This window comes from Antechinus flavipes, chromosome 1, assembly GCF_016432865.1.
Source record: "Antechinus flavipes isolate AdamAnt ecotype Samford, QLD, Australia chromosome 1, AdamAnt_v2, whole genome shotgun sequence".
In the NCBI taxonomy this organism is placed as follows: Eukaryota; Metazoa; Chordata; class Mammalia; order Dasyuromorphia; family Dasyuridae; genus Antechinus; species Antechinus flavipes.
The window spans coordinates 530123087-530149755 of record NC_067398.1 but is presented as its reverse complement, the minus strand read 5'-3'; the positions used below and the strand labels follow the sequence as shown (position 1 = coordinate 530149755).

General features: G+C 32.6%; 1 protein-coding gene across 2 annotated transcripts in view; it reads left to right on the top strand.

The window, feature by feature from the left end:
* The window catches only part of ZNF516 (zinc finger protein 516), a 143921-nt gene that overhangs the window by 28480 nt on the left and 88772 nt on the right, over positions 1–26669 (top strand). The gene's annotated exons all lie outside the window — the stretch shown is intronic.

The following is a 26669-nucleotide window of genomic DNA, read 5'->3' as shown; positions in this document are numbered from 1 at the left end:
GAAATTAGTCTCTTTAGTGTTTCATTTTGTGTATTTGTTCATTAAATATACAATTTTATTTTCATGTTCCTTTTTATTCTCTTTTTAAATTGACTCAGCAATTTGCTAAACATTAGTAAGCATGCCCTCTATGCTGAAAGACTATTTTTTCTTTTTTCTTTTTTATCTCTTTCCATTTAAATGTAACTAGGTTCACAGTCCTTTTACTTGCCTTTGCCAATTCAAGAGTTAAATTCATCAATAGGCAGCAAAGTGAATCTTAGTTGTATCAAAAAAATTAATAGGATTCACATTGTTTTTTAGGATTTTATTCAGTGGCTCTGCTCAGCAAAATGGGCAGCAAAGTAGTAGTTTTGCTTTAGTTTTTCCTTCCTTAAAGTTGCATGATTTGATAGTTACTCTAATCAGAGTTAATATTATAAATAAAAATATACTACAGGGAATCAAATGGGAATTGAATTATTCTTAAATAAGTCCATAATTTCCAATACAGGTTTAAATAACTCACTTGGGAAATAAAAATAAAAATGAACGAGGAATAGATCAGATAGTAATAATCATGTGTGAGAGTTAAGAACCATTGGTATAAATATCAAGTAGTAGGCCTCTTGCTTAAAAAGACGGGGTCCAGGATGGGGTAAAATTATAAAATTAGAATAATTTATTTTTGACACTGTGATATTTCTGTAGTGTCTGTCTCACTAGATACCTTTCTGAGCCACCTGTAATCTATTTATAACAGATATCTACAATCATAGGATATTAAAACACAAAGATACTAGTACTAAAATATTATTCTTCAGAATTTAAGGTTCAGAAAAAATAAAGTGATGCTGCTTGTAAGTAGATGAAAAGCCTGAATTTAAATTTTGCTTCTGATTTTAGCTCTGTGACTCTGGGTAATTTACTTAGTCTCTATTAGCTTCACTTTCCATATTTGTAAAATGGAAATTATTATTGTTACTCATTTATTTCAGTCATATCCAACTCTTCTCGACACCATTTGGAATATTCTTGACAAAAGAGCTAGAGGGGTGTATCGTTTTCTTCTCCTGCTCATTTTACAGGTGAGGAAACTGAGGCAAATAGGGTTAAGTGGTTTGGCCTGGGTCATACAACTAATGAGTATGTGAGGCCAGATTAGAACACAAGAAGATGAGTCTTCAGGACTCAAAGCCCAGCACTCTGTCCATAGTGCCATTTAGGAACCTCACAGAGTTAATAGTGGGGCTCAAGGAAGATAATGCATATAAACTACTTTTTACTTGAAAACATGATATTATTGGTGTATTTATTCTTCAAGTCCAGTTCCTGCCATTACTATTTAGACTACTTCTCCACCTTTATCTCACTAAACTTCCCACACTGCTAACACCTCTACCTATATAACCTCCGGTGATTTGTGAGTTCCTCCTTAAACCTTCATTTGAGGTGCAGTTATCACACCCCCATGCTTTCTTTTAATCTGACTCAATCTCTGACTCTCCAGACTAGTTCTCACATTTTGCCCACTTGGCAACAACTTTCCTTTTTGGCTCCCTCTTATATGTTATCTTTCTTTTTTAGAATGTGAGCTCCTTGAAGTGATTGTCTTTCTTTTTACTTATATTTGTATTCCTATTGCATAGCATAGTGGCTAACACATAGTAAACCATAAGACATCTCTGTCTTCCTTCCTCTTTCTTCCCTTTCTCCCTCTGATTCTCTTCTCCTAGCTCTCCCCTTTATTCCCTCCCAAACTCCTAGTTGTAGATTCTTTTTACTGCCTCAAGTCCCCCCCCCCTTTTTTTAGGCCAGATCCCTAGTTTTTCAAGATGACATTTTGTTGGTTTAGTTGATGAATTCATGTTGCTAGGATAATACTAAAAAGATGCCCAGGATTGTTCTTTGACTTCTACAAGGTAAAATAAATATATTTTACCTGTGATTTCATGGACATAGTGACTATTTTTCCTTAAAAGATTTCTTATGAGGTTTTTATATTTGGACAGAGAATCTATTTAGGCAGGGTAAGCTTTAAAAAACCTGCCAAATCTTGTTACATAGGTGGTCTTGATTTACATTTTCTGCTTTTCTGTGACATACTAAGTACATATGGAACTCATAAGTGCAGTTCAGAGATGCCTACATATATTCTTCTCCTATTTGGTCTACTTCCAGATTTTATTTGACAAGAACATTCATGTTAACCATCTAATTCGTGGGTGTTTAATCTGTTGTCAGGTCAACTTGTGTTGTGAAGTTGACTGGGTTCTAAATATGCCTATATTTGCCATAACTACTAATTTTTATGGAAAAAATGATACTAATTACCTATATTAATTTGACGCACATATACATTAAGTGCTTATAGTGTATAATCTTCTATCTAAATTACCAAACCTTTTTTTGTTATAGCAATGAAAGATTTATTGATAAGTACTTATTCTCTCTTGGTTTAATCAGTTCATCAATAAATATTTATTAAATACCTTTTAGGTGCCAGACACATTAAGGCATGAATTTCTAGTGCTAAGACATGTCGTCCTAGAATAGAACAGAATATCTTGGATTAAATCTGTGACTTTTTCTCTTTAGAACCAACTCTGAAAACTACAAATTAGCTATATGCAGAAGTCCTATGTTCAGATGAATTTGTGATCTCTTTAAGTATTTCTTCTAGGAATAAAGTTTTCAGCCCATTCTTCTTGTCTGTTTGTGCTATGAGATTTGTGGCCCATCTATCCAATGTCTCAGGAGACTTCTGTGGGTTTATCCGACAACCTGAGTATGTCACTGGAGAACGACATGTTGAAGATAAAATATTAGTTTAATCAGTGGAGTATGTTCTCTGAAACTATGGGTTTGCTAAAATTGTGAATCTAAGCAGAGGAAATGGAAGAAAAGAACTAATCATCTTAGTTTTCTAGTCTCATAACTTACCCTTATGCTATCTTGACTCTTTAATACTAAGGACCATTCATACTACCTCCAGAAACTAAGTCCTTTTGGATATGACTCTCTGTGGAATTCTTGTATGTTCACTAAGAAGAGCCTGATGTTATCAAAGGCTCACTAGGTATTAATTCTATTCAACAAACATTTTTAAAGTGCTTACTAAAAGTTAGTTCCTGTGGATATAAAAACAAAAAAGGAAACAGTTGCTGCCCTCCAAAAGGTTATGCTCTATTGGGGATGGGGGTGGGTGGGAAAAAGATCTAGTTTTTTTTTTTTTTTTTTTTTTTTTAATCAAGTTCTCAGTCATTGAGAGATCCTAATTTCAGGCTGTGTTCCTAATTCCTTTCTACAATGCACTGACTTCATGATATTCCTGCATGACTCAGAAGATACCTGTCTTTAATAAGTTTAAAAGGAATAAAAAGATATACAAATATAAATTAAAAGTGATTATATTTGAAATTCCTTCCTATTTCATTTTATTTTGTGACAATTATAATTGGGAATTTGTTTTTTCATATCCCTAGGAAATGTAGGGGAGTGATAAATGGATTTTAAAAAAGGACTTTCCTCCCATTTTGAAGAAACTGAAAAAAGAATTGCTACTTCTACTGCCAAAAAGCAACAATCTTATCTTCCTTTCCCTCCCTTTTCTATATTTAGCTATATACCCATACATTGTCTCTGATGGTGAAGTTCTTCACTTAAATTTATAGTTTATCATTGGGTTAGCAGGTGTGCTAGAAAGTAACATTTGAGATTTTAACCAGTATGTGGGTAGTGTATATAATAGTGGTCTTTTAAAGTATTACTATCTTGCTTGAAAGGCTGAAAGTCTTAGAATGGGTAACCTAGGGACATGCTTAGGTGGGTAAAAGAATCAGATGAATCGCACATTCTAACTTTGTACTCCCAAAATCTTGCTGAAGTGCTTTTGTGACTATATCTTCCCATTCACTTTTTCCTTAAGCTTTATGATTGCTTAAATGCAATATAGACTGTTAGATGAAGGGGAACCTTGGTTCAGTTTACTCTGAATTAAAGAATGACTTTTGGTCTTAACTGATTTTAGATAATATTTATGTAAAACAAACAAATAAACATATCTTTCCTTTTTCCCTATCCCTAATCTATACTCCCTTCTTTGTCTGTACCTCTTCCTCCTCTAGTGATAGTTTCAGTTGCTGTCATTTAATTTCTCTGTGCCTTAATTTCTTCATCCATAAAGTGGGTATAATTATAGCACCTACCCCAGAAGTTGTAGTGAGGATAAAGTTAAAGTACATTTATTTATATCTCTTATCTCTAGCTAGAAACATCAAAAATCCTTTAACATGATTAGAAAAAATAACCTATTGTTGTAATATGTCTTTCTAAGGATGGCTTTAACATAATGCTTTATAGTGGTAGGTGCTCATAAATCGTTCCTTGAGGTAGCTTAGTGAGTATAGTAGAAAATAATTTTGGATTAGAAGATTCATTTCTGGATTTGCCATTTACTTGCCTGTGTGACTTTAAGTTATTCTCTCTGGGTCTCAGTTTCCTCATCTGTAAGGTAAGGATTTCGGTCTATATCCCACTTCCAAATAACTCTAAATCCCTCTGATCTTATTACATAAATGCAATTGTTCAATTCTCTATCTTATTCTGACTATTGGAATAACAGATGTATGTAGAAACTGCCTATTCTTACTTATTAATCATATAGTGTTTCACTAACAGCTGTACTTATTCTGAAAATATTTACTGTGGCTATAACATCAGTGAAGGAACAGTCTCATACATTTGTATCACACACCCCATATATTTTATTGAAAAATGATAGCACTAGCCTTTTGAGCATTTCAAAATAATGTTCATGAAACTCAGAGCTGAGTGATTTCCTTCTTCAAGGTAAAACAAATGGAAGCAGAGGGAGGAGTTCTGATTTGCCTAACTTTTGCATCGACATATTAACAGGAAAGTTAAATTTGGTTCAATCAGAATAGCTTCCTGTTTAAATATTGGACTTCTTTCCCAAAGACCTGGACTTCAGATAAATGCTGAAAAGAACTATTTTAATTATGACCTTGACATATGTTTGTTTTTCTTGGCATTGCTGGAAAAAAAAAAAAAGAAAACAAAATTAATGGTATGAAGCAAGAACAGTAAAGACAAAAACTCATGCTTATTTGTGAAGAGTTAGTGGTTTTTTATTTTTCATTAAGGCCACAACAATATAGAAAGAAATGTAACTTTGCTGTCCAGCTATTTTTTTTCCTGAAATGATTATTTTCATAATTCATTTCATCATAAACAGATGTAGAACCTTCATTGCTGCTTCTGCTTCCCTCCCTCCCCCCTTTGATCATCCAGAAAAATATTGCTTGAACAATGTAACTTTTCATTGGCATTTGTACTGCTTTTTATTATTCTGTACAGCACTTTAAAGGACAAGTACTTTCCATGCATGACAGCTGCATTTTCTCCTTTGGGAGTTCCACTAGTGAATACAATAATAATATGGAGATCAATTAATTATAAAACTTATGGATGTTGTTTCATTTGTTTCTACAACAGATGTAGGAGAAATTGTAGTTCTGTGGACAAAGCATCAAGCTTTTTTTTATTCTACAGGCATTTAAAGAGATGAACTGTTATTTTATCATGCAGTCACCCTGATAAAAAATATTCTTTGGTTTCATGCCTTTAAGTTAAATCTGTTTATATAGCCAAGGGACATTCTAGTAGCTGAAATATCTTTGGTTTGCAAACACCTTATAAGAAAATGTGAAGTGATATAAACAATTTTCTTATTTGTTTTGTTGTTATGGTTTTGCACATTTTACATTTGTGGGATAATTTCAGATGATTTTATATTTGTGAGATAATTTCACATGATTTTGTGTGGAGTCACATACAATTATTTTCAGATATTGTTGCTTAGTATGGTAACAGTATGAAACAACATAGTTCAGTGGCTTAATTAGTTGTGAACATTCAGGTATGATAATTAAATGCTCGATGATGAAAATGACAAGAATTTTCATTCTTAAAAGTTTTAAGTTTCATAAAAACATTGCAAAGAAGATTAAATTATTCTATTACTTTGTAACTTATGGTAAATAATGTTGTGAAAAGAATAGTAGATGGAAGAAATTCATATTGTTTACTCAACTTTAGCTTAGTAATAGGAACAAAAACCTTGTTATGAAGGAGGGGAGAGACTATTTAAATTATTAACCCTAAACTTTGCATATATAGGTAAAGAGATTGTAAAACTCTTATTTTCTGAGCGGCTGACAAAAAGGAAAATCAGATGGAAGAATTTTCTTAAGAGACAATTCAGAGTGAATGGGTTTTGTTATATAGTTGGAATACACTTTTATGGTTATTCTAGTGATGGGAAGAATTGCTGCTGTGGTGACCATTGATAACTACTGATAATTCCTACTCTTAAGGGATCTATACTTTTGTTGATTTAATAGTTATTGTGATACGATTAGTATGGATGGATAAATGTCTTACCAAGTATTCGAATTTTTAGAGATTCAGCCTGATTTAGTGTTTGGTAAATATCAGTACCCAGCCAATGTGTCATTGGAACCAAAAACAAAGAAGAATGAAACATATGCCAAGTGATTTTTTTTTTTTTCCTATCTCCTAAAGAAGAAATGGGACAGAAACATATCTTTGGTACCAGTGATAGATGAATGTTCAGCAAGGCTAATAATTCACTGATATTTATTGGACTTATTGGTAAGAATATTTTTTCTTAACTTTCTAGTGAATTAAAAAAAAAACATTATTGTCTTGCAGGATGCTTTAATAAGACCTTTTAAAATTTTTCAATTTTTTATTAAAAAACAAACCTGCATACATTTTATTTTGACTCACACTTTTCTCTCTCTCACACACACATATAGACCCATACACCCCATCTATATAAAATACTGCTTGTCCCTTCTTCTGTTCCCCCAACCCCCCAAAAAAAACACAACAGAAAAAGAATTAGTTTATTGGTTGTTAATTTTGTGTTCTACAATTTTGATAGTATCATTCTTATACTTTAGGTATGTATTTCCAAATAGCAAATTTTATGGATCTTGCACTGAAGATACCTACCCCAGGCAGTAATACAGCAAATTTCTTAAATATTATTTCATGAAATGTAGTAGTGGAGGAGAGGAAAAAAGGTGGTCATTTTTGTTTTTTAGACAGAAGTATTTTTGTCTTTTATCCGTTGGTTGGTAACTTCTCAGCTAATTAGAGCTGCAACCTCTAAATTCTTTTGTGGGAAATTTTTCTGGTTCTTAGAGGATGAAAACTTGAGAATGCAATGCTGTATTGAAAGAAACTTTCCACTGAGGATCAAGCTGTAACCCTGAACAGTACTTTGCATTTAAAGAGCATCCTTTTTAATGAGAAGGTCAAAGCAGATCAGAGACGTGGGTCCATATAACATCCTAAAGAAGACAGAAGCACTGGGAACTTTATTTTGGGTACATACTAGAAAAAATAATGGTTGAGTTAGTCCTCTAGTTGTATTAAAGACTTCTCAGCAGTTCCTATTGGTTAACCACTTAGGGTAACTTCTAAGAATGTTCTGACCCTTTTGTCTCCTTTGTACAGATATAGTAAAGGATCTGGGCATTGTTGAATATCTTCATTTATCTTACTTAGACCACAGAGACAAGCAAAAGATTTAGATCATCTAGAAATAAGTTACTGGTTTAGTGGAGCCCTGGCTTATAATATTGATAGGTGCAAAGTTAAACTGTGTTTAACTTATTTAAGTAGAAAGCATTCAAGCTTGGCATTACTCACATTCTTTTCTTAAGTATAATTCACTCCCCCCCCTTCCCCTTTATTATTGTAGCAGATTCTAGAAGTAGCCTAGTTTCTTAACAAGTTAGTCCTTTTCTCTGTCCTTTAAAGAAAAAGTTTCTTCCTTATTTCTGAGCCTGTTGGTTTCATTGTTAGCACATTTAATATGATGTTTGCAGCCAGCCTAATCATAGACTCCATGGGACTATAATTGCCCTCTGGATCACCCCTATGTTATAGTAGGAGAAATACTGGTTTCCAAGAAAAATATCCTGTCTTCTGTATAAGTTTTCAATCTGCCTGGGTTTTCAGCCACTGAATAAAACTTATAACCCAAATCATACAAATGTTTGGGGGAAGTAGAAGTTCAATCTATGAACTATTCTGAAAGTTGGAATTTTTTTTTTTTCTGGTTATTGCATTGGAAACAATGCAGTTTGCCTCCATTCAAATTAAATGAAATCCTGGCAGGTAGAATAGATTGAGCAGAGAGCAAAGGAAAGGACAAGTTACTGCATACAACATAAAATAAATGGAGGGAAGGTCTCAGAAGTTTAGATTTTCAAACTTGCTTTTCTTTCAAATTCAAGAATTAACTATTGTACTTAAAATCTCAGACAATTGGAAAATTGTGAACTTTGTATGTTTGTTCATGGCAAGAATAATGCACTTTCATCAAGAATATTCCAGGAATAGTAAGGAAGATAACAGTGCCTGATTCTCTGTAGTGACTTATGTTTCTTGTAGGGAATGGAAAGTAGAGAAACTGTGTGGCTGACAATATAATCAATTCAGTCATTGATTCTGAAAGGTTCTCCTGAAATGACTTTTATTTAGTCTTATGTTTATCTTTAGTAGTGCTTCTCTGACTGATCCTTAAATATTTAAAAAAAAAAAAAAGTTAATCCTGTGGGAGAAAGCTCTAGAAAGATACCAGAAAGAAATGTTCAAATCAAAGGAAAGTATACTGGTGTTTCTAGTGTCAGTAAGCAGTGATACTTAGCTTATACCTAAACTCTGTCAAATGGAAGATTTAGTCCATATTTCTTTGTTTAGAATCCCAAATGATCTATTTCCTTCTCAGTTCATTTCTAATATGGTACTGGATTCTTCTGCTTCGAGCATTTCACCTTCCTAAAGAGTAGTAGCATGAACTACTTCCATTGAGGAAATATTTACTTTTTTCTCTTTGCCCCTCCAATGAGTTGTATGGCAGGCAGATTGTGGATAAGATCACTTGGAAGAAAAATCTGATTAACTTATTTTACTAGAAATTATTATGGACAGCATGCTTTATATATTTTACTTGAATATACACATGTTCACCCTTTCATTGGTATTTTGTAATACTGGTGGGTATCACCTTGGAGGGTAGAACTGGCTTGATGATTGATACTTAGTCCTTTATGTTCTCTTTTCCTTAAGGATGGGAAGGAACTGAATTTTTCCCAGGCTTTTTTTTTTTTTTTAAGGTCTCCTCCCCTGCAGGGTGGTTTAGGGTGTGATCTTTTCACCCTGATCTCTCCTCTTTAACCCCTTTATCTATGGAGATTTAATCATCAATGCCCTTTTACAACAATTAGCTGCTGCTGCTTTTTTTTTTTTTTTTTTAAAGTCTGGGGCAATGTATAATGGGCTATAGGACCTTTCCTCTTTTGGGGGAAAAGGGGAAGTTTATATCAGATGAAAAGTTATCAACATAGTCACACTAATATGAAGCACTCTAGAGAATTCTTAGATTTTTGGCTCTCACCCTAAATAAAATAAGTCTCCAACTCTTGGCTTCTTTATATTTGAAGGAAAACTCAGAGTTTAGGAAATAAGCTTAAAGAAGTAGGAAAAGTATGTTATAATGTCTAAGGAATGAGAAGGGTAAGTTGACAAAGACAACCACAGAACATTCTTTAGGTATCAGCTTTAATTTTTTTTTTCCCACCTAATTATACCTGGACCACCTATTGTTTCTGGCTCAGCTTGTTATTTCTCAGATGACCTGGGGATGCTATGTCCCCTCTGCAGCTACTGCCTATTTCTTATAGATTCCCGTTCTCTTTTTTTTTTAGTTTGTCTCTCCCAGACTGTATGTGATCTTTTAAGAACTCCTTTGTGACTCAAATCTATTTTCTGTCTCAAAGATTGTGATAGTCCCAATTTACTCTAAGGGCTGAGAGAAAATGCTTGTCCCTTTGAACTTCAAATCACAGAATATCAGAAACCTCAAACTTAGTATATTCCTTCCCAGTTTCAGAATTTTGTAATGCCCTGCAAAATCAGCTGCATTATCTATAACATCTGACTTATGCAGCACAGCATCAAAATACATTAGTATTTAAACAGACTAAAGATGGTTGGTTAACCTGGAATATTTGGTAAATCACTGTGCCATTCATAGCAAATGTACATGCATAGATGCAGTAGAACTAGTGTGATACAGAACATCACTTGACACACCACTTTGGTCTCTTGCAGGTCTGAATTTCATGCAAGGTATATTCAATCAGGGATCAGCTATAAGTGGTGGACAGCTAAAGAAAATGCTAATATGAAACACTGAGAAAAAGAAAAATGCTCTTGAGATTTTGCTGTAACATTGCACTTCTGTGTCGGTTAAACTTATTTAAAAATAAATAAAATGAAAATATACTAAAATTTGAAGATTGGCATGAAGTATATCTCTGTAAAATGATATTTTCCATTTGCTTCCTAAGTGAAGCTGTCTTTTCAGTAACACTGAAAAGAATTATCCTACTAGATTACAAGACTGGATCAACATGTTCTTATGAAAAGAACCTTCTTGTGTAAAAAAAAAAAGTTTATTATTCTTGAGCTTTTCTGTATTTGAGACTCTTTCACCATGGTGATAATGCCTGCTTGTCACTCTTTTTTTTTTTTTTTTTTAAGGTTTTTAATCTTCATTCGATTTTGAAAAATTTCCTGTGCATTCTATGTAGACTTTCTTTAGCAAGCATTGCTTCTCTTTAGAGATTTAAATACTTACTTTGAGAAAACTACCATTACCTAAGAAAGTAAATATGGGTGTGCTTATCTGAAACATAGGTGGTTGTAGTGTTAAAAGATGAAAAAACTCTAAAGTATTTATCAATACTAGAACTGCTTAATTATAATTTGTCTGAAAGGATATTCTGGCAAGCATCTACTTGCACAAGCATTTCATTTACCACCATTCATGGTGTGTTTTGCCTTATCTAGCAATGTTCAAAATGAAAAGATTTTTCTTTTAAATGTATACTGTGTCTTGCAAAATTACATAAGGATCTTCATGGATACTGAACGGTTTAACTTAACAATGTAATAGATGGTAGACTAACATGTTTCCCCATCTTTTTTGGTGGTTTACAGTTTCATACAATAAGAGTCACTACCTTAATATGACTTAGAAAAATTCAGAGTACTCACAAATGTAGAAAGAGAGTATATTTACTTTTGTGCCCTCATTAAAGAACAAATGTAGGAAGGTAGAGAGGAGGCAGAAGAGTGCTGAAACAGTGGAACATCAGGCTATTGATGTGAGCATGTTTTGTGATCGGCTTTGAGTATTGCCTTTTGAATAGAGAAACCAACAGTATTTGTGTATTTAGGAGCAGAATCAGAAAACACCCCATGATGAATCAGTCATGCAATAATCCATGCTTATTTGTTGTATAACAGGTTTAAGGATTTAATGGTGTAGATCAAACCCAGCTCTTTAATTCTGAGCAGAGCAGTTAGAGTGTGGGTCTTCAATGAGAAATATGCTGATCAAGCATTGCTAGCCTGAAACATGGGACTATTTATACTAGCCTAAAATTATCATCCATGCTGTGTTGTTATTTGGGCAGCTTTAGTTTGGATAGGTTTTAAGTAGAAGCTACAGTTGCTAGGAAGATTTGATGGTGGGTTAATCCCTGTAAAAAGAATACATTTGTTGTGTGAGATTGAGTAGCAGAAATCTTATACTTTTCATTCTAAAGTTGCGCATGACTACTGATTATCATTTTTTTTAAGGATTAAAAAAGGGGAACAAATTCTGACATGTAGTTGTGCTAGATTCCAGACGTGCTTCATTTTTCTTCTCTAGTATTCTTAATCAGAATTCCAGATTCTGCTAACAAGGTCAATGAATAGGTGAGACTGCCTGCAACCTCAGGGTTCAGAAAGGTTTTGCTTGAGCAGCTTAAGCTGCCAAAGAAATCTGGTTGGTCGTGGGGGCTAAAGTGAGTGTCTATTGTTTCACTTTAGCAAGGTTCCTTAGATGAATAAGAGGGCAGCAATGCTGTCTTTATCTGAAGTGACAAAGCTTACTTTTCTAGGAAATAAGGAGTTTAATGTCATCTGATCATTGCTGCCCAGCATCATGGTACCTGTCTGTGTTTTTGTTGTGGCTGAATAAGAGAGCAACTGGCAGTGAAATGGAGAATGCTTTATTGTATATTATTTTAGGATGGAGGCTGAGGGAATACAGATTTCTTAGTCAATAGCAATTTGATAAAATACAGTCATAAGAATCATGCTTTCTTCAGTACTTGTATATTAATTCATTGAATGAACAAATTTTCTTTAATTTGGATTAGCTGGCATGGAGACTTTTTCATTTCATGTGTGCAGTTATGTACATTGGAATATCTGTGACATGTTCTTGCTTGCAAGCCTAGCTCATTTTGCAAATTTTCTGGTGGAGTGACCTTCTGACCTTTCATCAAACATGAATTTACATTTACTATTTATGACAATTTTCCTTAATTAAGGTGATGTCGAAGTTTGGAGCTTAATAATATATAAAATATATAAATATTCAAATCTGAATGGGTCTCATTCCTTTTTCTTTTCTTGCTGTGCACCAGAGATGGCATGGAATTATTCTAAGTAGATATTTAATTCCATAGTCTTTATTATAAACAGTCTTTTTCAACACCACCTGTGCTGGGTACAGTCTTTCAGGATCTTTATCTGTCTCCTAGCAATGCATTACACATCTGGTCACAACATTTGCACTGAACAAATGAAAGAGAAAAAAAATCAAGGGAGATGGGATAAAACAGAATTTAAAAATGGAGGGAGGGTGAACATTATTAGAGTTTTATGTCTGTGCTTTAAATTATTTCTTTAACTATACATATAGATATAAATACACACATATCCAAATTATTACTGATTTAATTCCAAATATGTAGTAACTGTATCCAAAGAAGATGCACTAAATATGGCTGCCAAATAAGTGTCAGAGTTACAAGATTCTTGAAAACGTTTGTAAACAACTGGTTTGACTCCTGTTTGTCTCCTTGTTTGACATAGTACAATGATGTTCTGCATTAATAGTGCAACACTTTATTCCCAAATAAGCCAGACTAGGCTGACAGCTGAAAGGTTCGATTTCAAGTTCGATATCACTTCCCTAGGGATTACTGAGTCTAAGAGCTTTGAAATTCAAAATTTGCCTGTTTAAATTTCAGATTTATTTTTATATGAAACACTTGCTTTGTAAGATATCCTTTTTATTCAGAAAATTTTTCCCTTCACGTAACCTTATGGAAGATCATATGATAATCTAATATTTATGCTTTTCTTAAATGACTGGTAGATGATATATTTACTGATTAGTGGAATAATAGAATTTTTGATGTTGTGGGGAATTGAAATTTGTGTATATGTGAAGGGGGGAAGGAGGTTCAATTTAGGAAAGAGAAGATGGTCTGATCCCTTGAAAGCCTAGAACTTTCAATGATGTATCAAATCACAGTCCTTAGGCTTCTCTCTGCCCACACCCTCCCCCAGTCAAACACAATGCAGGATAAAGCCCATGGAGATATTACATAATGTACTTGTCAAGAATTGTTTTTTGTAAAGATTCACTGGTATATCACTCTCTCTCTCCTTCAGCTGTTGAAGCATCTAGCATCTTTCAGAGGTATTGTGTGTGTGTGTATATGTATGTACATACACACATGTTAGTGATAAAGTAGGTCATGTTATAGTATATATTGACAGAAATAGACTTGTAGGAGCTCACATTGTACACACTGTATGCAATATATACTATGCAACAATTTTGGAAGGATTTATTCATTTAGAATTTTGGTCTTCATTAAATATTGATTAAAATTTTAGATATGGCAAGCAAAAAAATCTTAAATGACAGCTCACATGATATGCCTTAGAGCAACCCTACCAAAGTACACTAAAACCCAGGATATTTTTACAAAAGCATTGTGTGTGTGTGTGTGTGTGCCTGTGTGTGTATGCACGCGTGTATGTGTGTGTGCGCATGCACGCTCATATGCCTGTGTTTAAATAATATTCAAGAAAAGCGATCATTGACTTGCTTATATACTTTTTCTTATGTGTTCTTCCTTAAAGAAGGGCTTTTTGGTTGCCTTTCTGTGCAAACAGCGTTACCTAGGAAGGTAATGTTTAACAGAAAGCTTTCTGGCTTGCTGCACATAATTGTCTCTCTTTGTATTCTAGGGCACAGTTTTTTTATTTGATGGTGGGAATTTTGGGGCTTTTTTACAAAATGGGACTTGGAAAAGAGATAATAATGTTAGAAAAGGAATTAACTGCAATCCTTTTTTTTTTTTTTTTTTTTTTTTTTTATGGTGATAAGAGAAATGTTGATTTGGGGTAAAGGAATAAAGAAAAAAGGAAGTGGCCCAAAGCTGGTCCTTTATTTTTTTTTGTGCACGTAGAAAAAAAATAGACTATACTGTGTGGACAGGTTTAAAATAATAGGACTAATAAAATAATAGGAAAATAATTTAGAGTTGTAATAACCAAATGGTGTTGCCTGCTAGCACTTTGAAAATTTAAAAATGGTGTGCTCAGGAAAAGAGGATTACATAATAGAAGTATGTGTTAAGTTTTTCCTTTCACCATTTCTGATATACTGAATTTTTTTCTGCTAATTAATCTCTGAAATAATTAGAATCTTTTATGGGGTTTGTTTTATTTTTGTGAATGGATTCTCAAATTTGTTCATACTCCAACTTCATAAAGCTTATTAAAAACTTAAAAGCCAGATTAGAATTCTGGTTTTTGGTAGTATCACGAAAATATTTCTAAATTTCCCTTAAAAATAGACATTTAAGTTGGTTTTTTTTTTCCTCTTTTACCTTGAAGATTATTTCAGTGATTGTCCATTTGATTCACTACTTCTGAAAAGTTGTATGACTATACTGACATTTTCACATTTGATGTGAAAATAAGGTAAATCTTTCTAATCTTTTGATTGTCAACATGCATTTTAAGAGGTGTGTAAACTATTTTTATAAAAAGTGAATCAGCCATTCAATGTCTATATAACTTTATTTAAGCTGCCAAGTTTGGACCAAATGCAATTTAAAATGGCTAAGTTCTGAGCCTCTGGAAATGGGGTTCTTAATGGAAATAGTGACAAGATCATTAACTATAGTAACCCTGCTGGGCACTTGCTACAGGAATACTAGATGTGTACATCCAAATGTGTTATGTGAACTGGTCATAGCAATGAAGTTGATTTGAATAAAAAGTTTAGCTGTTACAAAGTGCTGGAACAGCAAGAGATTCTCTTAATCTTTATCATTTAGATTCATGAAGGCTAATTATTTAGAAAAGAATGGTTTGGTGAAAGTACTTATTTGATCTAGATTTTGGAAAGTGTAATAAAACGTATGTACGTGAATTTGGGAATGCAAAAGAGAAATGTTTCTTCTGCTACCCTCTGATTTTGAAAGGATTTTTCCGAATTTCCAAATGGGAATCTGTCATATTTAATATATTCGTCATATCAGTATGCATACATATATATATACAGCCTCTTACTAGAAAACAGTTTTTGACTTCCCAGAACACATTATTAGAAGTCCTTGGAAATAAAACATACATTCTCTCTCCCTCCCCCCCCAAAAAGAAACAACACAAAACATCATATCTATTATCAGTACCAGTTGATTTCTTGGTTTTTCTAGGCCTAATCAATAATCACATTGTGTAGTCATCTGAGTTGGGTTTTTTCCTTCCCATTCTCCTTTGAGGTCAGATTTTACTGTTGGTTTTTATATATCAGAAAAAAGGATATATCCTTGTGTACTAGTAATTTTAGCTTCACTCTTTCCTTTGGTAATAAACTGCTTAATATCCATACTAGTAATTTTTAATAAGTTCTGTTCTACTTGTCTATTTTATCTGCCTCTGATATATATGCATTTTATCTTCATCAATAACTCTCCTTTACCATTCATATAAACAGCTCTTTAAAAGGTCTTAATAATTAAATTTGATTAAATGATGAATAATTTGTATTTGGCAAAATAACAGAAATGGCAAAAGTAAATAAACTTTGTGATTGTTGAAAGGTAAATTGACTATTTTTTAATGGACTTTTAAAATGAAAGTAGATAATTTTTGATGATTGTTTTGATAATTTTTGCCTATATAGTCAACACAATTGCAATACTGTGTCCTTCTAGACAGCCAGTCAGTCACATTTGAGCAGTGTCATCTTACTTACTAAAAACCTCTTATTATCTATTGCCAAGTATTTTAAAGACAGCACTTTTAAAAAAACATGCTAATTGTGTCATGTTTTGTCCTGATTCATTGTACTTTATTTTCTGAATAAGACCAAATTAATCTTTAAAACAAAAAGATCAGTTTAATAGTCTACTATATTTCTGTTTTGAAACTGTTTTGAAATAGAGCGTCTTAGTAATTTTGTAAGTTTAACACATTTGTTACTAATCACTTCATGGGATGATAATAAGAGGATGGTAACTTTTTTGATGGTAATGTGTGCAGTGAGGCTTTTTGTGAGTGCTGCTGATTCTAATTTCTTTTTTTTTTTTTTTTCATTTCTTCATATTAGAGTGGAAATTTGGTTTGTTCATAATGTATTATTGATTGGTCTGAGAACAGCAGCAGCCCCAAGGCCTTGTCATCAATGGTACTTACTCTCCCAATAGTGAATGCATCATTTCATGTAGCTCTTTGGGATTCCAGTCTGTAGCATATAAGCCTACAATTGTTAATCTTGTACAGAACAGTTTTTAGGGAGAGGAACTCTTCATTGTTGTTATGGAATTTTTCCCCATTTGTCAAAGAATAGTTTCTTTGTCATAGCAGTAAGATAAGCTTGTTCAGGATGTTAATGATGTATTTTCATTCATTGCTCATAATACTACAGTGTAACAACTAAAGTACATTTCATTGTCTCCAAGAGGACAAACATGTCCAGTAGACTGAAACATAAAATTGGGCTCTCACCCACTTAGTACATGTATTTCTCAACATACCCTATAGCAGCAGGGCACAAGAATAACCTTTTCATAGAACTGTCTCTTTAGCACCCCTCAAGAAACCCTAGGAGGAACACTGACATTGTTGATTGCTTTTGAAGCATGTTACCTCTTTGCAACATGTCCCTGTGTCCCTATTTAAACTAATTAAAGTATTTTGTTTTTGGGTTTTTTTTTTTTTAAATAAAGTGCATTTTCCTTCCTAGTTTCTGTGTCTTGTCATATACACAAGTAATCAATCAGCTGACCAATCAATTCAAAACTGGAGGCTGGTGTACAGCTCATCTTTGCTTTTTGAACTCTTGTGAATTTAATATCTATCTGAGTGACTGCTGCAGAGAAAGAAGCGGAGGGCACTCTCTGATATGCTGGCAATTTAGAAATCCAAAGTAGGTTTTTAACAGAATGATATATCATTAATGAAAACAAGAGCTGAAAGAGAACAATTATTGTTATAGAAATAAAAACACATATTGAAAACTTCCATGGAAAAAGATTGTTATTGCTACCTTCAGAGTTTGAAAAGCCTAAATACCCTAAAGTAAGTTTAGAAATGCTATTTATTTTTCTAGCAACCCCTTTCGTTTCTCTCTCCAGTCTCCAGTGCCAATTTGGGCAGGTTTAAACAAACCTCAAGAGTTGGATAGTTATGTATATGTAATGATGGCTCTAAATAATTGAGCATGTTTGAAAGTTAGCCTTCCATGAAAACTGGTTCAGTGTCTGAATGGGATTTTGATTGCATTAATAACTTAGCTGGTTCTGTGAATATAAATAAAATCATTTAGCTTTTATATAATCCTAATTTACTCTGCAATGTTGAAATTTGCTACAAATTTAGGAATATTCTTCCTATTAAAAGATCTTCTCTCACTTTCTTCTTATGCCAGTACATGATAGTTTGCTGATTAGTAAGCTGTTAGCTACTGAAAACAGAAAATAAAAGTAGTTTCTAAGAAAGGATACCACTTTAAAAAAGAATATTGCCAGTGACAAAATACATTTAACTTCAATCAGTTTGATTATTAATAGTTTACATTTGTAAAGAGATAAGAATTTCTTTGGAAAAGTGAAGTCCTGGATAAGGAAACAAGTCTCTATTGTCCAGCTCTACCTCTTCATTTCTCTTATTCATCCCTTTTCTTCTACTTACTTAAGAAATATCCTAGTTCAGACCTTGATTGATTCTTCCTGATATATTGCAATACCTTCATAATTGGTCTCCCTGTCTTTAATCTTTCTTCTTTCAAACCATGTTTTATTGAGATGCCCAATTAATAATCCTAATGTTTAAATCTGACCATGTTACTCCCTTGCTCAAGAAACTTCAGTTGCTCCCTATTGTTTTTGGAATAAAATGCAAATTCCTTCATTGGGTGTTTAAACTCCTTAACAATCTGGTTCCAGCCTATTATTTTACACTGATTTCATATAGTTTCTATTGTACACGAGGACCTGCATGCTAAATTCCAGATAAACTGTCCATGTACTCAACATTTCATCTTCTTTCACCATGCTTTTACAAAACCAGGGTGTTCAGGGTGCCTGGAATCCTCTGACTTACTCAGTTCCACCTCTTGAACTTGTGGATCCCCAGATCCCATCAAATCATCTCAAATGTAACTTTTTATATCAGTTCTTTCCTGATTCTTCCTCCAATTAGTGTTCTTCTTTTCCCTCCCCCTCATTGGAATTTCATTCTAGTTTACTTGTATTTATATAACTGTTACCACATCTCCTACCCCCTCAATTAACCCCCAGGAAATATAAGCTCTCTGGAGGAAGGGACAAGTTTGATTTGTCTTTGTATCCCCAGTGCCAAGTACAATACTAATTACATAATAAATGCTTATTAAAATGAATTGACTTGAATTATTCACTAGAAAGTATGATTTGGGTAGCCCTAATAATCAGTTTCTTTAGGACTCTTCTAGTGTGTTCTCTTCCAAGTTTTCCTCTAATGTATCATAGACTACTTCCCTCATGCTTCAGGCTCTTTTAGTATTATAGAAATATGAACCAATGTGCTGTGACTAGGCTATATATATGTGTGTGTATACATATTTATGTACATATATTATATATAATTTTTTTTTCTGTTCTTATAACACCAACCTACCTCATTTTCCTGTCATAAATGATGTCAATCAAATGATACTTGTCTCTTCTTGTTAGCCACCAAACATTTATTAAATACTCACTATTTTTTTTAAACCCAGTGCAGCATTAGAATGACATAGGAAAGACCATCCTGGGCTATACATTAACTTCCTATAACTTTTATTTCCATGATATTTTAAATGTGTCTGAATTTCTACACATTCCACATTTCTTAACAGCTAATTCACGATCTTGTTCTGAATAGTAAACATTCTTTTGGCTACACATTACATTTTCCTTCTTGGAATGAAATGTTTTAAGTCTGACATAAGGTTTTTCCCTTTTAGTATGAGCGACTAAGGTTATTCTCAGGTTGGGTACTTTGTTGTTTAGTTGTTTTTGTCCTGACTCTTTGTGATCCTATTTGGGATTATCTTGGCAAATATATTAGAGTGGTTTGCAGTTTTCTTTTCTAGTTCATTTTCCAGAAGAGGAAATAGAAATAAAGCAGAAAAAAACAGACTTGCCCAGGATCACACATCTAGGAGTGTCTAAGTCCAAATTTAACTCTGATCTTCTTGACTTCAGGTTCTGTGCTCTAAACTGCTCTAAATGGTTTAAGAAACTGCATTAATTTCCTTAGACCACTGAAGCACTGTTTAGTATATGTCTTAGGGGTTGTGCTAGGTTCTAAAGTTAATGCTTATCCTTAGGTCCTTACCTGAATCCAGGTAGTTATTTATTAGCTAGGTGGTTCTAACTATGAATTATAGCCATTTCAAATAAAGTAAATGTTAAATACAGCTCTTTTAAATTTCACTTAATTCCTTTTGGAGGGTGTGTCTATTGTCTAATAAAATAAAAATATTCATGAAATCTGAAACTTTATATACTCATGTTTATGAACATGGGAGTTTATTGTATGCCATTTTAAATTTCAATTCAAGTTTCATTTTCACTTTGCTGAATGTGGCCTTTCTTTTTCTTTTCCCACATTTGGAAAAATGTTTTCTAAAAATAACTCTGAATTGTTCGTTAGATCTCAAGGGAAATTAACAAAAATAATAAAAGCATTTGAAATCTATTTTCATACAGTAATCAGCAAACCATTTTCATATCTAAACAATTAAAGTACAGTTTTGTCTGGCAAGTTCTCAATTTCAGTTTTGGAAAAAGTTATAATAATAACAAAACTGATTTATTATGACAGAATGTGTTTTAATTTTGTTTTATGGGTTTAAGTTGTCATACTGTCATTGTGTTTTAGAAAACATATAAATACTACCTTTTTACTTCCCATTCCTCTTGAATTGTTAAACAACAATTTTCTTTCATTCTAGTTTGTATAAAAAAGTTGTGTTTATGAGTTTTATAAGAGTAATGGACCTGGAAGTTCACTACCTTCAAGAAAAGTTAGAACTACATGCATTTCTTGTACCTCTTTCAATTCTGATAGATAAAAGTGGGAGTTTTTCTGGTCGTGGGGTTCATTTAAATAGAATAGAGTTTTGTGGTGTTTCTTTATTGTCTTTGACTTGTAAACCATTGCCCCCTACAGATAAGGTTGAATTCTGCCCGACTTTACCCCATGTAGATCACTTGGAAGACTAATCACTTTTCATAAAGGCTTTTAGTTGGGCTAAGTTGAGGCTTTGATAACAATACACTTCTTTTTACCTTTATAAAGAAAAAGGTTCAGCCCTATCTTAAACACTCACTGATTTCCATTATTTTTTGCTAAGATACGATGATTCAATCATTTAGGTCAGTTAGAGGAGATTAATTTTTGGATGCATTTTTAGAAGGCCTCTAAGAAACTTGGTCATTTTAGTGGTGGCCTTTGGAAAGGTAATCATTTTGTCTGGTTTTTTCAATGGGAAGTATCTTTTACATTTAAACTGTTTTCCTCAGATTATGCCCATTTTCTTGGTCACTGTTATCACTCCCTCACATTTATACACTTACATAATTTTCTATACTAAATATTAATCTTCAAAAACATTTTTCCTAAATAGAATGATTTTTATAAGTGCTGATGAGGGATCAAGGACAACCTGTAAGTTCTGTCAGGGAGATAAGGGTGAACAGTAATATATTTAAAATAGAATAAATAAATAAGTTTTAACTTCCTCATGAAGAACTTGATCAGCCCTTCAAAATGCAGTCACAAGCTAGTTTGGGGGCACCATTTTTAAACTGGCAGGGTATAGTATAAAATGAAAATGTATTTCCTAATTGGAAGACTTTTGAAAGGAAAAGTATCAAATTACCTTTTAGGAGTTCTTGGAGGAATTAAACCCATACTACATGGAGGGGAATAAAGATCATTTCAGAGAAGTTTCAGAGCTATGGGTCACATGTTGATTTTTTAAAATTTAGTAAAGAATCTAAATGATTTTGTTAGTCCTGATTGCAAATAGAAATATTTTGTTATTGGCAGAGAAAAGAAAGCTAGCATTCTTTTAGACTGTTACCAGTCTGAGACCAATTTAAATTAACTTGTGTGGACCTCAGTTTCCTCATGTTCAATGAGGGAATTGAACTAGTTAATCTCTATGGTTATTTCCCAACACTGATATCAATAATTTTATAAAATTTATGTAATAACAAATTGTATTTAAATTTGATTGCATTTATTACATTTAATAATGACTAGCTTCTGTTTTAAAGTACTTTCACATCCATTGTAATATCACATTTGTGCAACTCTTTATTATAAAAAAGCACTCTTTCTCTCCATTAGCTTACTTGAGCTTCAGGACAATTTAAGATAGATAGTACAAGTACTTACAAATTTGGAGCTGGGAGGAATCTACTATCTTAGAGATAGTATAGGTTCATCTCACCCCTTTTTGTCCCCTCCCTGTTTTATAGATGAGAAACCTGTAGCCCTCATGGTTTAAATGGCTTGTCCAAAAGGCTTAGAGCAATCAGACGACTTTCCTAGGATCATAGGTTAGTTGTGAATAGAGCTGGGATTTGAACTTCTATCTTTTGACTCCAAGTCTAGCTCTTTTTATTATGTAATTGATCTGTATTGGTCATGGAATAAGACCTTGTAACATTGCTTTGGTTCAGATAACACAATAGACCCATTTTGATAGATGAGGAAATGAGGCATATGATACTACAATTAAAATACAAGTTAAAATACTTCTATATTTTTGCACATTATTTAACTTCGAGTGATTTTCATAATAAAATATCATGGGATACTAGGGAAAATTAAATGGCACAGTGAATAGAGTATTGGACTTGGAATCAGGAAGTACTAAGATATTAGCTGTGTGGCCCTGCATAAGAAACTTAACATTTCAATGGGACTCAGTTTCCTTATCTGTTAGGTGCTTTTTTATCTTCACTTATCTCCCAGAGTTGTTCTGAAAATCCCAAATGAGAGAAAATGCTTTGTAAAACTTAAATTGCTATATAAATGCTAGCTATTAACTATCATCATGACATGCAGGAGAAACTTCTTTAGCTGGAATGAGTGGAGAGAGAGAAAAAGAGATTTTAAAAAATTAGTTCTGACCCAGACCTTCATGGTGTATACATCAGATTGGGTCAGAAAAAAGTTTTCAATGAATATATTTTTGGGTATTTCCTCCTTATTCTTCGTTTGTCTTAATTTATGTGTATAGTTTTGTTTTATTTTGTTTTTTAGTATAGGGGTTAGGAAAAGAAAAAAAAAAAAAGAATAGCCAGAGAGCTCTTATTTCAGATCATTTATTTTTAACCTTTTCAACTGAAAATCCATTTTGACTTTAAGGTGAAAATTTGTATTGGTTCTTATTTATTACCAACTGGTTGAGTGAGTTTTCTCCCTCAGCCTTGCCTTCTTGTTTTATTAATAGGTTACTTTATTGTCTTGGTTTCATGGACAAAAACTACATGCTGAATAGAATAAGGCCATGTGTCCAGTAGTTCTGTCCTTTCAAATTAGTTCTGAGACACTAATTTTGGGGGTCAGAGAGCTGGTTTCATGTTTTCTTTGTATAGTTGATGCACATGTGGTTCCTCAACCACCTGAGGTTATATGATTCTCCTTTAACAGTGTGAGATTATCAGATTTGGTCCTTAATTTAGATATTAAAAATATCTCACTTTAAAAGTTGAATATTTTTAATTCAAGATGTCTAATGGATAAAAAAAATTTTTTTTGAAGCTCAGTCCTAGAGACAAGAGTTGCAGCTGAAACTGATGCTTTTGTGAATAAAAATGATTATATAACGATAAATTGCAATTAAAACAAATTATCAGAAAATTACTTTTTGTAAAAGTAAATTTAATTTTAAAGTGCTGTTTTTAAGAACTGTTCAGCTTTATGTTTATACTGATAACAGAATTCAATAACACATTTAACAAACCTTAAGTGATGGAATAAATAATTCTCTTCTACCATTTTCTTGATTTTTATATCAGAAAATTTTGGTCATTTGTATCTATATGTCGTAACTTTTTTTGCTCTTGTGTTTACAGTAATGAGTTGACTTAATTTTGTATTATATATTAAAGTAAATAGTATGCTGAATGAAGCTACTTTGTCTTTACTGTGGATTGAGTTTGCCACTTAAAGATGAATGATGTTAATATAGTAGAAACCTAAGGAAAAATAGGTTGATGCTTAGAAAAATTGAAAAATAAAATTCTAAAAAGTGTTTCTTTTATATTGAAACTACATAGCTTGTGTAGTCACAAAGATTTAGAAGAATTCTCTCCTTATAGGAGAGCTCACTAATCATGCAGAAATGGTGGCTGAACTCTTGTCATCCTCAACACTGATTAAAACATTGTAAAAAAGTAGCAGGCAATGACTATCAACTACTATTCTCATCTGTGAGTGGATACTTCTGGGAAATTTCTTGCCTATCCTCCCAAAGACTGTGGGTTACAAGTTGCCTTCATTTCTGTCAACCAATATTCTTTCTCTTATCTCATTAGTTACAGGGGTGACATATGGTCTCTCCTCCCAATTTTGGTGGCTAAAGAGTGGTGGCAGTGGGGGGAAGGGAAGGCAGATGGTAAAAGCTAGTGAATGTCACATATAGTGACAGTTTTTGTCAGGGTATATATTGAGTACATATGTGTATGTTGTATATATGTTTGTATATTATATATGTCTGTTTTTTTAAAAAAAAGTTTACTAAATATAATAATGTTATAGTTCTTTTAATAGATGAATTTATTATAGTACTTTAAAACTCATGTTTGCAAAAGCATTTTAGTATTGCTTAATAACTGACCGTTAGGACATCTTGTTAAGACATGTTGTACATTTTCTCAGACTATTTCTGTTTTAATCAGAATATTAAACTTATTACACGTTGTTCTTATGTTCTGAACAGGAAGTGCTAAATCAAATAAAGTAGTAATACTGAAGGCTCAAAGTGAGTTTCAGGCCATCTGCTCTGTAGAAAACTTTGACTCTTAAATAAAATTAACACGATGTAATAATAATGACAGTTGACATTTATATATAGCATTTGAAGGTTTGCAAAGTACCTTACATATATTATGTCAAAGACATTTCAGTTAATTATTTTCTTGGTGTCAATTTAATTCAGTTAAATAAACATTTGTTAATAAAATATGTATTTTAACAATATGTTGTTAAAAATGTAGTCTTACATCTTTAAAAGTTTTGTCCAAATGTAGAGAATCATTAGGGGCTATAAACAACTATTCAGGCTATTAATTCTGACTTGAGAAATGTAAAATAAACACACTGCCCAAACAGTAACAATTTATACTATTTTTCCTTTTTTAAAAAAAAACTCATCTAAATAAGGTTATTAAAATTTGAATATTTTACAAGTATTTTTTTATTTTACTCATTGTTTTGTTTACTCTGTTTCTCACCCATTCAATTGTATATTGATAGTCCCATTGTTTATACCCATCTTTCAAATGTTTTAGTAATGATTTTTGAAGATCACAATTTTTTTTTTAACATTTACACTGAAGTGATCTGGTCATTTACAGAAAAAATATCGATTTTTGAATAGCTATTTTGTGTATATGTTCCATAATATTTACATTTAAGATTGAAAGAGACTTTAGGGATCATCTAGTCTAGCCAGCTCTGTTTACAGGTAAGCATTCTGAGCTCCAGAGAGATGAAATGAGTTAGTGAGAAATAGCAGATTCAGGCTTTTGACCTAGATTTTCTTTCTTCTAAATAAATTTTAAAAAATTTATTTTGCCCTCAAGGCAAACTTTCATTTACTTTCATTTAGTAACAAAGGCAGCGCTTTGTTCTATTCACTTTTACTAGAAGCTTCCCTAACTCTGCTTAATTTCAATGCCTTACTTCTTTTATTTTTATATTTATGCTGCATATAGCTTGCTTTGTATATCTACTTGTTTATATGTCTACTCCTTTATTAGATTGTAAGGTACTTGAGGTCAGGAGTTTTCTTTTGTTTCTTTTTCTATCTAAGTTCTTTGTACTTAGTACTTTGTACTAGGCACAGAATTGGTGCTTAATTAAGTGTTTATTGCTAGATTAATTGATACCATAATGACTCTACTTAGTTAAATAATCTCCTTATTTAAATAATAACTGGACATCTACATATCATATAAAGATTTGCAAAATGCTTTCATATAAATATTTCTTTTGATCTTCATATCAATCTTGTGAAGTCAGTACTGTAGGTATTATTATGTCTCTTTCAACTGAATTCTGAATTCCAGAGCTTAAAGTGGTTAAGTGATTTGCCAGTTTTCACACTTCCAGTAAAAGTCAGAAGCTAAATTTGAACTCAGGTCTCTATTTTTTCTAGTTTGTTCTAATTTGCTGGGTTACTTATTACCTTACTCTATAGAATAATTATACCTTATATTTGTAATGCACTGGCAAATTTATTATGCAGTTTTATCCTATAGATTGTTCATGTTATTCATCTGTCTCTTTTCTTTTAATTATAGTAATTACAACTGACCTAATGGTCTGAAGTTTACATGTATTATCTCACTTAAGTCTCAGAAATCTTTGAGGTAGGCAGTGCAAGTCTTATATCCATTTTACAGATTGGAATTTTGAGGCACAGAATAAGATTGAGTACCTTGCTCAAAATTACAGAACTGGTAAATGTCATTTGCTGTTGTTTAATTGTTTCAATTATGACTCTTCGTAATTTCATGTGGCGTTTTCTTGGCAAATACTAGACTGGTTTGCCATTTTTTTTTTCAGCTCATTTTATAGAAGAGGAAACTGTGACAAAATTTTTGTCACAAAATCTGTGTGACAAAATGGATTAAGTGACTTGCTCAGGGTCACATAGCTAGTAAGTGTCTGAGGCCAATTGTGAACTCAAGTCTTCCTGATTTCAGGCCCAGCACTTACCTACTGCATCACCTGGCTTTTTTTCTTTTCTTCTACTCGTCTGATTGGTAGCCTAGGTTTTTCTCACAGGGGCAAATTTCTTTATTGCCTTAGCACTTGCTTAGACGGTGATACATTTTTAATGGTAATTATTGTGTGCAATCTCTATGAATAGCACATTCATTTTTAAGGGAAATGAATATTTGAATGGACATTTATTTGATTTTGTTTGC